The sequence below is a fragment of the Mauremys reevesii genome, linkage group 2, assembly GCF_016161935.1.
Source record: "Mauremys reevesii isolate NIE-2019 linkage group 2, ASM1616193v1, whole genome shotgun sequence".
NCBI classification, from domain to species: domain Eukaryota; kingdom Metazoa; phylum Chordata; order Testudines; family Geoemydidae; genus Mauremys; species Mauremys reevesii.
Window position 1 is genome coordinate 255,848,477 of NC_052624.1, and position 15,321 is coordinate 255,863,797.

Consider the following 15,321-nt stretch of genomic DNA (forward strand, 5'->3'; position numbering starts at 1 on the left):
CATACCACAACCTAGTCACACACAGAAAGGGTAACTTAAATTATGTTCCTTTGAATGTGTTTAGACTCACAAACTGGACACATTTGCTGTGGATGTCCTGTTTGTGCTAACTAAATCGCATATGGTGAGTATAATATATGGAGATACAGGGGCGGCTCCAGGCACCAGTGCAGCAAGTGCATGCCTGGGGTGGCAAGTCAGACAGCCTTCAGGAGCAGTTGTGCAGGAGGTCCACTGGTCCCGCGGTTTTGGTGGTAATTCAGCGGCGGGTAGTCGAAGGCGTGTAAGGGGGCGGACCTCTCGCAGAAATGACACTGAAGGCTGCCTGACTGCCGTGCTTGGGGCAGCAAAAAGCATAGAGCTGCCCCTGAGGAGATATATCCATCTCATAGAACTGGAAAGGTAATTGAGTCCAACCCATTGCCTTCACTAGCAGGACCAAATACTGATTTTTGCCCCAGATCCCTAAATGGCCCCCTCAAGGATTGAACTCACAACCCTGGGTTTAGCTGGCCAATGCTCAAACCACTGAGTGATCCCTCCCCCCAAGTATTAGACATTGTCACAGACACTGACTGTATTTCTATAATACATTCAGTTATTCATTTTCATATATTAGAATTGTATTTCATTAATTTAAGACATCATTAGACTAATAAAAGAAGCCTGTTATTTTAATAGCCTCTGTTTGAGAGACTCTCTCTATAAGGCCAGAGTGAGTTCCTCAGATCTGGGGAGGAACTTGATTTGTTTTATGCCTCTGTTTTCCTTATTATTCTTCATTCTGAGTAAATCTCTTCTAAAGACACTAAACATGTGAATCCAGTTAGAATGAAATCACGTCTCTTGCAAAAATTTATTAGGAGTCTATCCTCTGCACTAGACATCCTACTATGTTGTGGCCTATTGGCCCAAGCAGATAGCAAATATTTGGGGCCTTGCTGGGTTGTTACCATTAGAAGGGGAAATTGATTATATGAGTCAGGTATTTCTTGGATGTAATCCTGTTTATTTATAAAGTCCTGTTTTCCAGAACATAGCAGGAACAAATATCAGGCAGCTTCCTCATTCAGAAAAACTAAGCCTACTTTCTAGACAGTACTCTGCCCAAAAAAGTCTCTCTTTTGGCTTCCTTTAAGGGCACGGTCACACTGTTTCTCTTGCTTTCTGGTCATGTCTGCTTCTGACACCCAGATACACACCCCATCAATCAGTGCTCTAGCCCTGGCATTTGCAGTCAGTCCCAGAGAAACCCCTTATTTTCCTTGAGCTAGTTCTTGCTCAGGCCATCCCACAAGGTTCAGTACCCTGGGCAGTAGCTTCTATTGTTTCAGCTATCTCTAAACAAAGGGGCATTTAATTGCTCCCTTATTGCACCTGAATGAAAGGTGGCTATCACATCCATCAACTTCAGCAAGGTCTTTGATTGTTCATAGATCAAAGCCGCTTGCTGGCAGCCACCAACAGAACAAATTTAAATTTTATTAGAGAATGTTTATAATAAACGATACAAAGTGTTTGATGCATCAGTTATTGTGTCATTGGGGGTTACATACAGATTGTGGGGGGATGTTAATGTTTTGGTGTTAGGCAGCACATACATATACATAGTCTGTCATGTCCCCAATGCGGGGTATACGGTGGGTCAGTTCAAGGTACAGGCAAGTAAACGGTGAGGGTACATCACTCATACAAACAGGTTACAGATAGTTATGGGCACGAATAAGCAGGCTGAGTAATGGGGTTGGGACGACCCTCACATGGTGAAGTACAGTTTGGTGGGTTCGGGGCTTAGGGGATAGAGTCCGACGGGGGGGTCCACTGACTAGGACATTAATCACTGTGCTAAAGGTGCTATAAACATTTCTGGTGGTATCCCCTGAAAAAGTTTTGATTTTTTCCTCCTGCTTAAAGGATACATTTCTCAGTAGCTATCAATATTTTTAAAAATGAGGCCATTCATTTATCTGAGCAGGTATTATCAACTCTTAATTAGGCAATGGCTACTATAGCACCTGCCTCTTAAAATATTAACCTCTGGCTGGAACTTGAAATAATTTGTGTTAAAACCACAGCCTATCCTGTGACCAACAGTGTCACATTGTTTCCTTGTACTCCCCCAAGGCTGGCTGGCTGACTGTTTCCATCTGTTCCATTTTGTCTTATACTCAGATTGTAAACTCTCTGGGGCATGGACCATCTTTTTATTCTGAGGACTGTGCGGTCCTGGTCCCGTATACATGATGGTCATACAAATTACATTATGAATGCACTGAGGATATTGTATCCTTTGAAAGGTTTTGATGGTGCTTATTTCTGGAGTTATGATTAATGTTAATGTGCCCTAAATGAGAGAGAAAATAGCAAAGATTTGAAAAAAAGAGTAAAGGGATCTTTTGGAAACCAGATAATTCATTTCACGTAACAAGAGACACTCAGTCCTCGGCATGAATACTCTCTTATATTGGAGTCTTTCAGGGCTGCTCGCAGTACCTGATACAAAGTCCATTGGAGTCAGTGGAAGTCTTTAGACTGACTTCACTGGGCTTTGGATCAGACCTATGATACTTAAATCCTGTCAGAATACCTTTCTCAGTTCTATTTTTTTTTCTATTGGAAAGATTGGGGGAATGGGAATGTAGAATTCCTATATATAGTACATACTAGGGCTGTCAATTAATCGCAGTTAACTCATATGGTTAACTCAAAAAATTAACTGCAATTAACAAAATTAATCACAGTTTTAATTACACTGTTAAACAATAGAATACCTATTGAAATTTATTGAATATTTATGGAAGTTTTTCTACATTTTCAAATATATTGATTTCAATTACAACACAGAATACAAAGTGTACAGTGCTCACTTTATATTATTTTTATTACAAATATTTGCACAGTAAAAATGATGAACAAAATAAATAGTATTTTTCAATTCACCTCACACAATACCATAATGCAATTTCTTTATTGTGAAAGTGCAACTTACAAATGTAGATTTTCTTTCTTTCTTGTTATGTAACTGCACTCAATAACAAAACAGTGTAAAACTTTTGAACCTACAAGTCCACTTGGTCCTTCTTCTTCTTCAGTGAATCACTAAGACAAAGAAGTTTATTTACATTTATGGGAGATAATGCTGCCGGCTTTTTACTTACTTACAATGTCACCTGAAAGTGAGAACAGGTATTCGCATGGCACTTTTATAGCCAGCATTGCAAGGTATTTACATGCCAGATATGCTAAACATTTGTATGCCCCTTCATGCTTCGGCCACCATTTCACTTTCACTGCAGAGTTGAAAAAACGTAAATAAGGGACCAATATGAGATTTCTAAAGATAGCTACAGCTCTCACCCCAAGGTTTAAGAATCTGAAGTGTCTTCCAAAATCTGAGAGGGATGACATGTGGCGCATGCTTTAAGAAGTCTTAAAAGAACAACACTCCGATGTGGAAACTACAGAACCCAAACTACCAAAAAAGAAAATCAACCTTCTGCTGGTGGCATCTGACTCAGATGATGAAAATTAACATGCGTCAATCCGCTCTGCTTTGGATCATTATCAATTAGGGATGTCAATTTTAATTATATTATGGTCACTATTACCAAGTGGTCCAGCTATATTCACCTCTTGGACCAGGTCCTGTGCTCCACTTAGGACTAAATCAAGAATTGCCTCTCCTCTTGTGGGTTCCAGGACTAGCTGCTCCAAGAAGCAGTCATTTAAGGTGTCAAGAAACGTTATCTCTGCATCCTGACCTGAGGTGACATGTACCCAGTCAATATGGGGATAGCTGAATTCCCCCATTATTGAGTTTTTTATTTTTATAGCCTCTCTAATCTCCCTGAGCATTTCACAGTCACTATCGCCATCCTGGTCAGGTGGTCGGTAATATATCCCTACTGCTATATTCTTATTATTAGAGCAAGGAATTACTTGTGGGAAGAGTTCTCTTTGTGAAAGGTGCAATTTCCACACCCCTTCTCCTCCTTCAACTGGGGAATGAAGAAGTTACTCGCCTTGTGCGGTAACGGTGGTTCTTTGAGATGTGTCCCCCTGTGGAGGTTCCATTTCAGGTGTGCTTGCATCCCTGCACTGCTGATCAGAGAACTTCAGTAACAGTGTCTGTTAGGCCCCGCACAAGTGCTGTCCTTCCTTGTGTCTGGCAACAAGGCTAGTCAGTGCACACGGGCTAACCCCCCTCAGTTCCTTCTCTACTGCAGAGTCATTAACAAGAACTCTGTGAAGTAGAGGGGTAAGGTTTGGTGGGAAACACCACTGAAGCAGCATTCAAAGTCCTAAATCAGGTACGAAAGGAAGAATCAAACAAATCCCAAAAATAAAGGCAGAACAAATAGGTGACAAACATCTTGAAGAATCATCGTTACTGCACAAGCTGAGTAACGTTTTTGAGTAGTAGTAGTATCCCTAGAGGTGCTCCACTGTATGTGACTCCCGAGCAGTATCCCCTCTGGAGGGCTGGGACTTCAGAGTCGTGTCAGTTACAGATGACAGCACTGTAGAGCCGAAGATGGCATCAGAAGCAGAGTCCCCAGTAATCGCATAATGTTCTGTGAAGGTATGGACTGATGCCCATTTCACCGCTCTACAGATCTCTGAGATAGGGACATTCTTGAAGAAGGTGACGGATGAGGAGATCGACCTTGCGGAGTGTGTACAAACAGTTATGAGCATTGGCTCTATTCTTGTATTTAAAGTGTTTGCTGTAGGAACACATAAGGCAGATTTGGTCAACGTAGTGTGAAGGGGTTATTCAAATAATTGGGAGTACTTAGCTAGCAATGAACCAATCCACATCTGAGCTTTCATAGACATGTGACTTGCCCAGGTGGCTACAGACTCCATCTTGTTGCTGTGATTTTGCACAGGAGAACAAAGGGTTTTCCCCCCACAAGACAAAGAATATAAAAGGCCCTGGAAATCCCTCCATTTTGTCTTCAGCTAGCTCAAAAGATACCCTCTCCACCCCAAAGAGATGCCTGAAAGAAACTGGAACAAAGGACAGTAACTACGAGAGTGTGAGTGATTGCTGGACCCGGACTGGGAAGGAGGCTAGTCTGTGAAATAAGCTTATTGGAACATCTTTGAGGGTGAGATTTACCTGCATTTAGTTTCCTACTGTATTAGGCTTAGACTTGAGTGTTTTTGTTTTATTTTGCTTGGTAATTTACCTTGTTCTGTCTGTTATTACTTGGAACGACTTAAATCCTACTTTTTATACTTAATAAAATCACTTTTTGCTTATTAATTAACCCTGAGCAAATAATTAATACCTGGGGGAGCAAACAGTGGTGCACATCTCTCTATCAGTGTTATAGAGGGCGAATAATTTATGAGTTTACCCTGTACAAGCTTTATACAGAGTAAAATGAATTTATTTGGGGTTTGGATCCCATTGGGAACTGGGTGTCTCAGTGCTAGAGACAGGAGCACTTCTTAAGCTGTTTTCAGTCCCTTCCGTACGAGGTTTAAGTCCCATATGAGAGGAGATAGCCGAGGTTGTGGGAAGAGGGTTACAATACCCGTAAGAACATAACAACAGTGATACTGGGTCAGACCAAAGGTCCATCTAGCCCAGTATCCTGTCTTCCAACAGTGGCCAGTGCCAGGTGCCCCAGAGGGAATGAACAGAACAGGTAATGATCAAGTGATCCATCCCCTATCACTCATTCTCAGCTTCTGGCAAACAGAAGCTAGGGACATCATCCCTGCCCATCCTGACTAATAGCCATTGATGGATCTATCCTTCATGAATTTATCTAGTTCTTTTTTGAAGCCTGTTATAGTCTTGGCCTTCACAACATGCTCTGGCAAGGAGTTCCACAGGTTGACTGTGCATTGTGTGAAAAACTTCCTTTTGTTTGTTTTAAACCTGCTGCCTATTAATTTCATAAGGTGGCCCCTAGTTCTTGTTCTGAGAAGGTGTAAATAACACTTTCTTATTTACTTTCTCCACCCCAGTCATGATTTTATAGACCTCAATCATATCCCCCCTTACTCATCTCTTTTCCAAGCTGAAAAGTCCTGATCTTATTAATCTCTCCTCATACGGAAGCCGTTCCACACATCTAATAATTTTTTTGCCCTTTTCTGAACCTTTTCCAATTCCAATATATATTTTTTTGAGATGGGGCAGCCACATCTGCACACAGTATTCAAGATGTGGGCGTAACATGGATTTATATAAGGGCAATATGATATTTTCTGTCTTATATATACCTTTCTTAATGATTCCCAACATTCTGTTCACTTTTTTGACTGCTGCTGCACATTGAGTGAATTTTTTTCAGAGAACTATCCACAGTGACTCCAAGATCTCTTTGTTGAGTGGTAACAGCTAATTCAGACCCCATCATTTTATATGTAGAGTTAGGATTATGTTTTCCAATGTGCATTACTTTGCATTTATCAAAATTGGATTTCATCTGCTGTTTTGTTGCCCAGTCACCTAGTTTTGAGAGATCCTTTTGTAGCTCTTTGCAGTCTGCCTGGGACTTAAGTATCCTGAGTAGTTTTGTATCATCTAAAAATTTTGCCACCTCACTGTTTACCCCTTTTTCCAGATCATTTATGAATATGTTGAACAGGACTGGTCCCAGTACAGTACAGTGGTCTGTACTGGGGCTGGTCCCAGTACAGACCCCTGGGGGGGGTCACCAATATTTACCTCTCTCCATTCTGAAAACTGACCATTTATTCCTACCCTTTGTTTCCTATCTTTTAACCAGTTACCAATCCATGAGAGGACCCTTCCTCTATCCCATGACAGATTATTTTGATTAAGAGCCTTTGGTTAGGGACCTTGTCAAAGGCTTTCTGGAAATCTAAGTTCACTATATCCATTGGATCCCCCTTGTTCACATGCTTGTTTACCCCCTCAAAGAATTCTAGTAGATTGGTGAAGCATGATTTCCATTTACAAAAACCATATTGATTCTTCCACAACAAATTCTGATCATCTATGTGTCTGATAATTTTGGTTCAACGAGGAACCTTTTGCTGGTTGGGTGTGAAAGCACTGAGTACCATTCCATTGGATGGTGAAAGGCTGTTATAGCCACTAGGTGGACTCTAGGAGAGCTTATGGACAGCCCTGATCTTTTTAGTGCCAGTGCATAGTGTAGGATGTGTGGAAGAGTCATGAATGTTGGGGAGATTTGTTGGGACTTACACCAAATCCAAAATCTGGACCATTTTTGAAGGTAAGTATGCCAGGGGTTGAGGATTTTCTAATGTATAATAATACCTCTTGCACCTCCATTGAACAGGAGCTTGCTAGATGTTGGAACCAAGAAGGAACCATGCCTTAAGGCGGAGAATCACCAGATTGGGATGTAAGGTATGTCCTCTGTTCTGCAAGAGAAGATGAGGAGTGACCAGGAAAGAGCTCGGTGGGCACATCGCAAGTTGTGACAGGTAAGGGTACCAGGTCTGTCTTGGCCCTGTTGGAGTGATCAGAATGATGTGTGTGGCATCTCTTTTTGTCTTCAGTAGGACCTTCAATAGGAGGGAGAAAGGAGGGAAGGTGTAAAAGAGGTCCCCATCCCGGGTGGGGAGGAGAGCATTGCCTAGGGAGTGATGTCCTATCTCCACTCCGCAGCAGTAGCATGGACATTTCTTGTCCAGGTATGTGGCGAACAAGTCTGTGGTTGGCGTTCCCCACTGCCTGAATAGAAGTACTACTGGATCTAGCTCCCATTCATGGTCATGCAAGAATTTGCAACTGAGACTGTCTGCGATCAAGTTCTGTGTGTCTAGGAGGTAGGCTGCTGAGAGTGTGATATTGTGGGAGATACACCAGTTCCACAGTCTCATCGCTTTCACAGAGGCGGGAAGGCTGGGCTCCTCCTCCTTGATTTATGTAGAACATACAGGCAACATTTTCTGTTAGGACTTTTGCATGTGACCCTCTGATCAGTGGGAGGAAATGGGCACAGGCATTCTTGACCACCCTTAGCTCATTTTTACATAAACATTGTTGTAGTTTTTCAAAAAATTGTTTTTTCCTTTAAACTTGACACATGAAAGAAAACTCAAAGTAGTTCACACAGCTGATGTTGCACTCAACACTAGAGACAACAGAGGAAGAATTTGACAAGCAGCATTGCAGCCTCAGTTCTTTTGTTGATATGCACCTCATTGAAGATCATGGGATTAAAGAAAGGGAACTATTTACAGGAGAATGACTGCACTGCACCTTTAAGTGGAGAGGGAGAGGGGGTCGTTGTTCAGCTTGCTAGGGAAGACTGAACAGTGTGGGGGAGTAAGAAGTCAGAAGCTGTTGCAAACGGGGAAATGGTTCAGTGGGGCAATGCTGACTCATCCCCTGGGACAGGAAGGTTGAAAAGTGGCAAGCCTGGGCAGTAGAAGCCTTTTCCATGGAGCAGGGGAGGCAGCACCAACCCCCCGAGCTTTAGATAGCAAAATACTAAGTTTGGTCAAGGCCAACTGTGGGCATTGCACTAGCCACCCCCTTTTAGGGGGGCTGGGAAGGAATATTTTCCTCACCATCGGATCGGTGGTGGTGGTGGTGGTGGTGTGTGTGGGGTGGGTTTTTTCACCTTCCCCACAGCAGGGTCGGGGAGGCTTTGTTAGCATGAGATGTGAAGGGCAGTAGATTCTACCTCGCAAATCATTACATAAGCATGGGGCGGATGTCCAGTGCAGGTATTCCATAGGGAGGGGATACAGTGACCGGATAAATGGCTTGGTAAGAGACTTAAAAAGAAGGTACTGGTTAAAGGAACAAAAAAGGGGGTGGGGATGTTCAGGGCTCCCATGAATAGTACGGCAGGGAGCCCACCCCACTTTCTTATAACCCACCGTTACCCTCATATGAGGGGGGTGGATGGATGATAAGGTCCCAGCAAAGGGTTGGCGGGAGGTCCTGGATGGAAAAAAGAGGAGCTGGTGGAAGCCCCCCAGGTAGATATTGAATGAACATGGGGTTATCTGCATCGTACCCTTTTATCAGGCGAGTAGTCCCAGACATCTAATAATAAAGTTGCGGCCTGATTAAAACCACATCAAGTGTCTCCTGTCCGCCTTTAGATATAGCCAGACAATATCTCCAACACAGGATTTTTTTTTATGAGATGGAACAAAACTGTTCACAAAGGTCATCATAATAGGGAGAATATTTTTAGAGATGAGCAGTTTTCTTCTAATAGGAAGAAAAATGTTGGCCATTTCCCTGATGTTTACCAAAAAAAATTCCAATTTAATCTCTAGTTTAAAAATGCGTTAATTATACAATCATGAATGAAGCAGTGGCTTAGTTTTAATTAATTTCTCAAGGGAAAACTTAAAACCACAAGAAACAATGGGATACAGGAAAAAATAAGAATGGAGAACCCAGTCCTGCAAAGCCTTACTCCGCTCAGTAAGCCTTGGTCTACACTAAGGGGTTAGGTTGAATTTAGCTGCATTAGATCGATTTAAAAATGAATGTGTCCAACCAACCAACCAACCAACCCCATTCCGTCGACCTAAAGGGCTCTTAAAATGGACTTCTGTACTCCTTTGCTGGATCGAATTTGGGGTAGTGCGTATGCAAATCGATGGTATTGGCCTCCGGGAGCTATCCCATAGTGACCGCTCTGGACAGCACTTTGAACACCGACACACTAGCCAGGTACACAGGAAAAGCCCCAGGAACTTTTGAATTTCATTTCCTGTTTGGTCAGAGTGGCGAACTCAGCAGCACAGGTAACCATGCAGTCCCCCTACACTCCCGCTACCATCTCCGTCCTCGTAAATTAGAAGGTGAAAAAAAACGCACTTGCGATAACATGTTTTCCGAGCTCATGCAGTCCTCCCACACTGATAGGGCACAGCTTAATGCATGGAGGCATTCAGTGGCAGAGGCCAGGAAAGAATTAAGTGAGCACGAAGAGCGGAGGCAGGATGAGATACTGAGGCTAATAGGGGAGCAGAGACATGATGAAGCATCTGTTGGAGCTGCAGGAAAGCCAGCAAGAGCACAGACCGCCGCTGCATCCACTGTATAATCGCCTACCCTTCTCCCCATGTTCCATAGCCTCCTCCCCCAGATGTCCAACAACGCGCGGGGGTGGGGTGGGGTGAGGGTCTGGGCACCCAGCCACTCCACTCCAGAGGATGGCTCAAGTAACAGAAGGCTGTCATTCAAACAGTTTGATATTTGGTGTGGCTACAATAAGCAATGTGGCCTTGTCCTTCCTTCCTCCCCCACCCCGGGCTACCTTGTCATTATCTCATTTTTTTAATTAATAAAGAATGAATGCATGGTTTCAAAACAATAGTTACTTTATTTCGAAGGGGGGAGGATGGTTGATTTACAGGGAATTAAAATCAACAAAGGGGGCAGGCTTGCATCAAGGAGAAACACATACAACTGTCACACCGAAGCCTGGCCAGTCATGAAACTGGTTTTCAAAGCCTCTCTGATGTGCAGTGCGCCTTGCTGTGCTCTTCTAATCGTCCTGGTGTCTGGTGCAAAACAATTGTCTGCCATTGCTTTCATGGAGGGAGGGGCAACTGACGACGTACCCAAAACCACCTGCGACAATGTTTTTGCCCCATCAGGCATTGGGAGCTTAACCCGATTTCCAATGGGCTGCGGAGACTGCAGGAACTGTGCGATAGCTACCCACAATGCACCGCTCCGTAAGTCGATGCTAGCCACGGTAGTGAGGATGCACTCTGCCGACTTAATGCACTTAGTGTGGACATACACAATTGACTGTATAAAATCGTTTTCTAAAAATCAACTTCTATAAAAATCAACCTAATTTAGTAGTGTAGACATGCCCTAAGACTTGTGGGATCAGGCTCTGATTTTATCATAGGCCTAAGCAGTTATGCATAGGTGAACTTTTATGTCTGTGAGAAACTGCTTGCATGATTGGGTGCCCTATTGAATAGTCTTTGTTCTGTACCAAGGTCATTGACACAAGCTGCTTATTAGTAGGGGTAATAAGGCTTAAAGAAATCACTTGTTAACCACCTCTCCTCCCACTCACGCATGCTTATGCAAATTCCAAACTACACACGCCTCAGCTTTAAAATTGTCATATGTAAATTGAGAACTTTTCTTACAAAAACCACCTACTAGATATTGATTTATTTCCTTTTTTATCTACCAAGATCGGAATGATTTTTCCTTCTGCATCTTTGGTATCATCTGTGAGCACCAGTTACAAGTTTGCCAATTTTCTCTCCAGGCGCACGTGTACTAGCAGTTCAGTGGAGGTTTGTATCCCAGCCATATCAACTTAGCGACTATGGACGTGCCCTAAGCAAGAGCAGGAATTACTCACGAATCAGTATCTCCAGTATGGTATTGATGTCACGTGACCAGAACAACCTTGCTAGCTCAGCGCATGAATATATTTAGGTTGGCACAAATCCATCGTTTCCTGTTACATGCACTGCTTCTGTAAGGCCACATCAGTAATCAGTTTAATGAGCTGTCTATTCACCTATACAGTTATTTTAATAAATATTTATTACTGCAATAGAAGTATATATACATTATATGTCTCCTCTTCTGCAGAACAATATGATCTGACTAGACTATGACTAGCAACACGTGCTTTGAGATTCTTATATATAAGGAATTTCCATAGTGTAATATTATATGGGACCTCAAGACCCTGTCTTTATCCCACTCCTCCAGGGTCCATGGCTTCTAAAGCTTTGCTATAGACTCTGTAGAAGATACCTCTCCCAGATCACATTCTGATTCCTCTATCTTCCCGTTTTCACTCGTGCCTCCTCTTGTCTCTCGGTAAAGCAGATTACTTTGGTCCATCAAGAATATATTTTTAAATGTTCCAAATGATGTAGCCCCAGAGGCAGAGGAGAAGGCTGTATACTAATATAACCCACGCAGTATGGCTCTCTATCCCTTCTTTTAGTTGACATTCCACCTAAAGAGATTTGCGTCTGCTGTAACCTTGAGCTACTGAACCTATTTTTTTAGCTCAGGCACTATAAGCTCATACTTTTAGATCCAGAAGTCCTGACTGAATGCCTGCTGCAGCCAACCTTCCCAGGGCATATAGATCCCACTTGTAATCATCATTCCTGGATCACGTAATGGCAGCAGGGATTGAAACCATGCATGACATCTGGATTGAAAAGCAGGTGATTCTGCTGCCTGAGCTAAAGCTCAAAGGTTGCAGCAGATAAGCTTCTGTATGTGATCTAGTCACCAGAAGGTGACAGAACCACACTATTTGTTTGGATTACAATAAGCACATTTTAGTTAAATTTGCAGAGATCTCCATGTCTTTCACTTCCTCAGGCAGCATCAGAAAAGGGACAACCCTGTGTCCATGACTGAAGCAAAAATCAGGAATAGGCCCCAGAGAAAAATGTTTACACCTCATTAAAAAACAATAAAGGACAGAAATTATGCACACAAACACAGGTTTCAACCATCAATATCTGATTCCTAATAAAGACAGGATGTTCAACTGTTTACTCTTCAGCCGTCTGAAATTTCCACTAAGCTTACAGGTAGAATATGGCAGCAATGGATTTGGGTAGAAGAAGTGTCTCCTGAAAAGGTCTGCTTTAGGCAGATGTACATATGACTAGCAAGAACGGGATCAGAAGCAAAGAACAGCCTCATTATACAAGCAGGAGGTAAGACTGGCAACTGGGTGAAGAGCAGGAACTAAGTAGAGCAGTGGTGGGCAACCTGCAGCCAGTGGGCCGCATGCAGCCAATCAGGGTAATCTGATTGCGGGCTGCGAGACATTTTGCTGATGTTGACTGTCTGCAAGCATGGCCCCCCCCCCCCGTAGCTCCCAGTGGCCACGGTTCACCGTTCCCAGCCAACAGAGGCTGCGGGAAGCAGCGGCCAGCATGTCCCTGCGGCCCGCAGCTTCCATTGGCCGGGAATGGCAAACCGCAGCCACTGGGAGCTATGGGGGGCCATGCCTGCGGACGGTCAACATCAGCAAAATGTCTCGCGGTCGTCAATCAAATTACCCTGACGGGCCACAGGTTGCCCACCACTGAAGTAGAGGGTTCATGCAGCAAGCACAGGCTAATGAGATGGCTCCAAGTATTTCACGGAGGTCATAGATTCCGTGACTTTCCGGGACCTCTGGTGCAGCTGACCGCATGGCTGCTTGAGCAGCACCAACAGGGACCCAGGTGGCTACCCTTGCCCCCCACCCCCGAAGAACTAAGATTTAGTCAGGGATATTTATAGTACAAGTCATGGACAGGTCACGGGCCATTAATTTTTGTTTATTACCCGTGACCTATCCGTGACTCTTAATAAAAATACCCATAAGAACATAAGAAAGGCCGTACCGGGTCAGACCAAAGGTCCATCTAGCCCAGTATCTGTCTACCGACAGTGGCCAATGCCAGGTGCCCCAGAGGGAGTGAACCTAACAGGCAATGATCAAATGATCTCTCTCCTGCCATCCATCTCCATCCTCTGACGAACAGAGGCTAGGGACACCATTCTTACCCATCCTGGCTAATAGCCATTCATGGACTTAGCCACCATGAATTTATCCAGTCCCCTTTTAAACATTGTTATAGTCCTAGCCTTCACAACCTCCTCAGGTAAGGAGTTCCACAAGTTGACTCTGCGCTGCGTGAAGAAGAACTTCCTTTTATTTGTTTTAAACCTGCTGCCTATTAATTTCATTTGGTGACCCCTAGTTCTTGTATTATGGGAATAAGTAAATAACTTTTCCTTATCCACTTTCTCAACATCACTCATGATTTTATATACCTCTATCATGTCCCCCCTTAGTCTTCTCTTTTCCAAGCTGAAGAGTCCTAGCCTCTTTAATCTTTCCTCGTATGGGACCCTCTCTAAACCCCTAATCATTTTAGTTGCCCTTTTCTGAACCTTTTCTAGTGCTAGAATATCTTTTTGAGGTGAGAGACCACATCTGTACACAGTATTCGAGATGTGGGCGTACCATGGATTTATATAAGGGCAATAATATATTCTCAGTCTTATTCTCTATCCCCTTTTTAATGATTCCTAACATCCTGTTTGCTTTTTTGACCGCCTCTGCACACTGCGTGGACATCTTCAGAGAACTATCCACGATGACGCCAAGATCTTTTTCCTGACTCGTTGCAGCTAAATTAGCCCCCGTCATGTTGTATGTATAGTTGGGGTTATTTTTTCCAATGTGCATTACTTTACATTTATCCACATTAAATTTCATTTGCCATTTTGTTGCCCAATCACTTAGTTTTGTGAGATCTTTTTGAAGTTCTTTACAATCTGCTTTGGTCTTAACTATCTTGAGCAGTTTAGTATCATCTGCAAACTTTGCCACCTCACTGTTTATCCCTTTCTCCAGATCATTTATGAATAAATTGAATAGGATTGGTCCTAGGACTGACCCTTGGGGAACACCACTAGTTACCCCTCTCCATTCTGAGAATTTACCATTAATTCCTACCCTTTGTTCCCTGTCCTTTAACCAGTTCTCAATCCATGAAAGGACCTTCCCTTTTATCCCATGACAGCTTAATTTACATAAGAGCCTTTGGTGAAGGACCTTGTCAAAGGCTTTCTGGAAATCTAAGTACACTATGTCCACCAGATCCCCCTTGTCCACATGTTTGTTGACCCCTTCAAAGAACTCTAATAGATTAGTAAGACACGATTTCCCTTTACAGAAACCATGTTGACTATTACTCAAGAGTTTATGTTTTTCTATGTGTCTGACAATTTTATTCTTTACTATTGTTTCAACTAATTTGCCCGGTACCAACGTTAGACTTACCGGTCTGTAATTGCCAGGATCACCCCTAGAGCCCTTTTTAAATATTGGCGTTACATTAGCTAACTTCCAGTCATTGGGTACCAAAGCAGATTTAAAGGACAGGTTACAAACCTTAGTTAATAGTTCCGCAACTTCACATTTGAGTTCTTTCAGAACTCTTGGGTGAATGCCATCTGGTCCCGGTGACTTGTTAATGTTGAGTTTATCAATTAATTCCAAAACCTCCTCTAGTGACACTTCCATCTGTGATAGTTCCTCAGATTTGTCACCTACAAAAGCCAGCTCAGGTTTGGGAATCTCCCTAACATCCTCAGCCGTGAAGACTGAAGCAAAGAATCCATTTAGTTTCTCCGCAATGACTTTATCCTCTTTAAGCGCTCCTTTTGTATTTTGATCATCAAGGGGCCCCACTGGTTGTTTAGCAGGCTTCCTGCTTCTGATGTACTTAAAAAATATTTTGTTATTACCTTTGGAGTTTTTGGCTAGCCGTTCTTCAAACTGCTCTTTGGCTTTTCTTATTACACTCTTGCACTTAAGT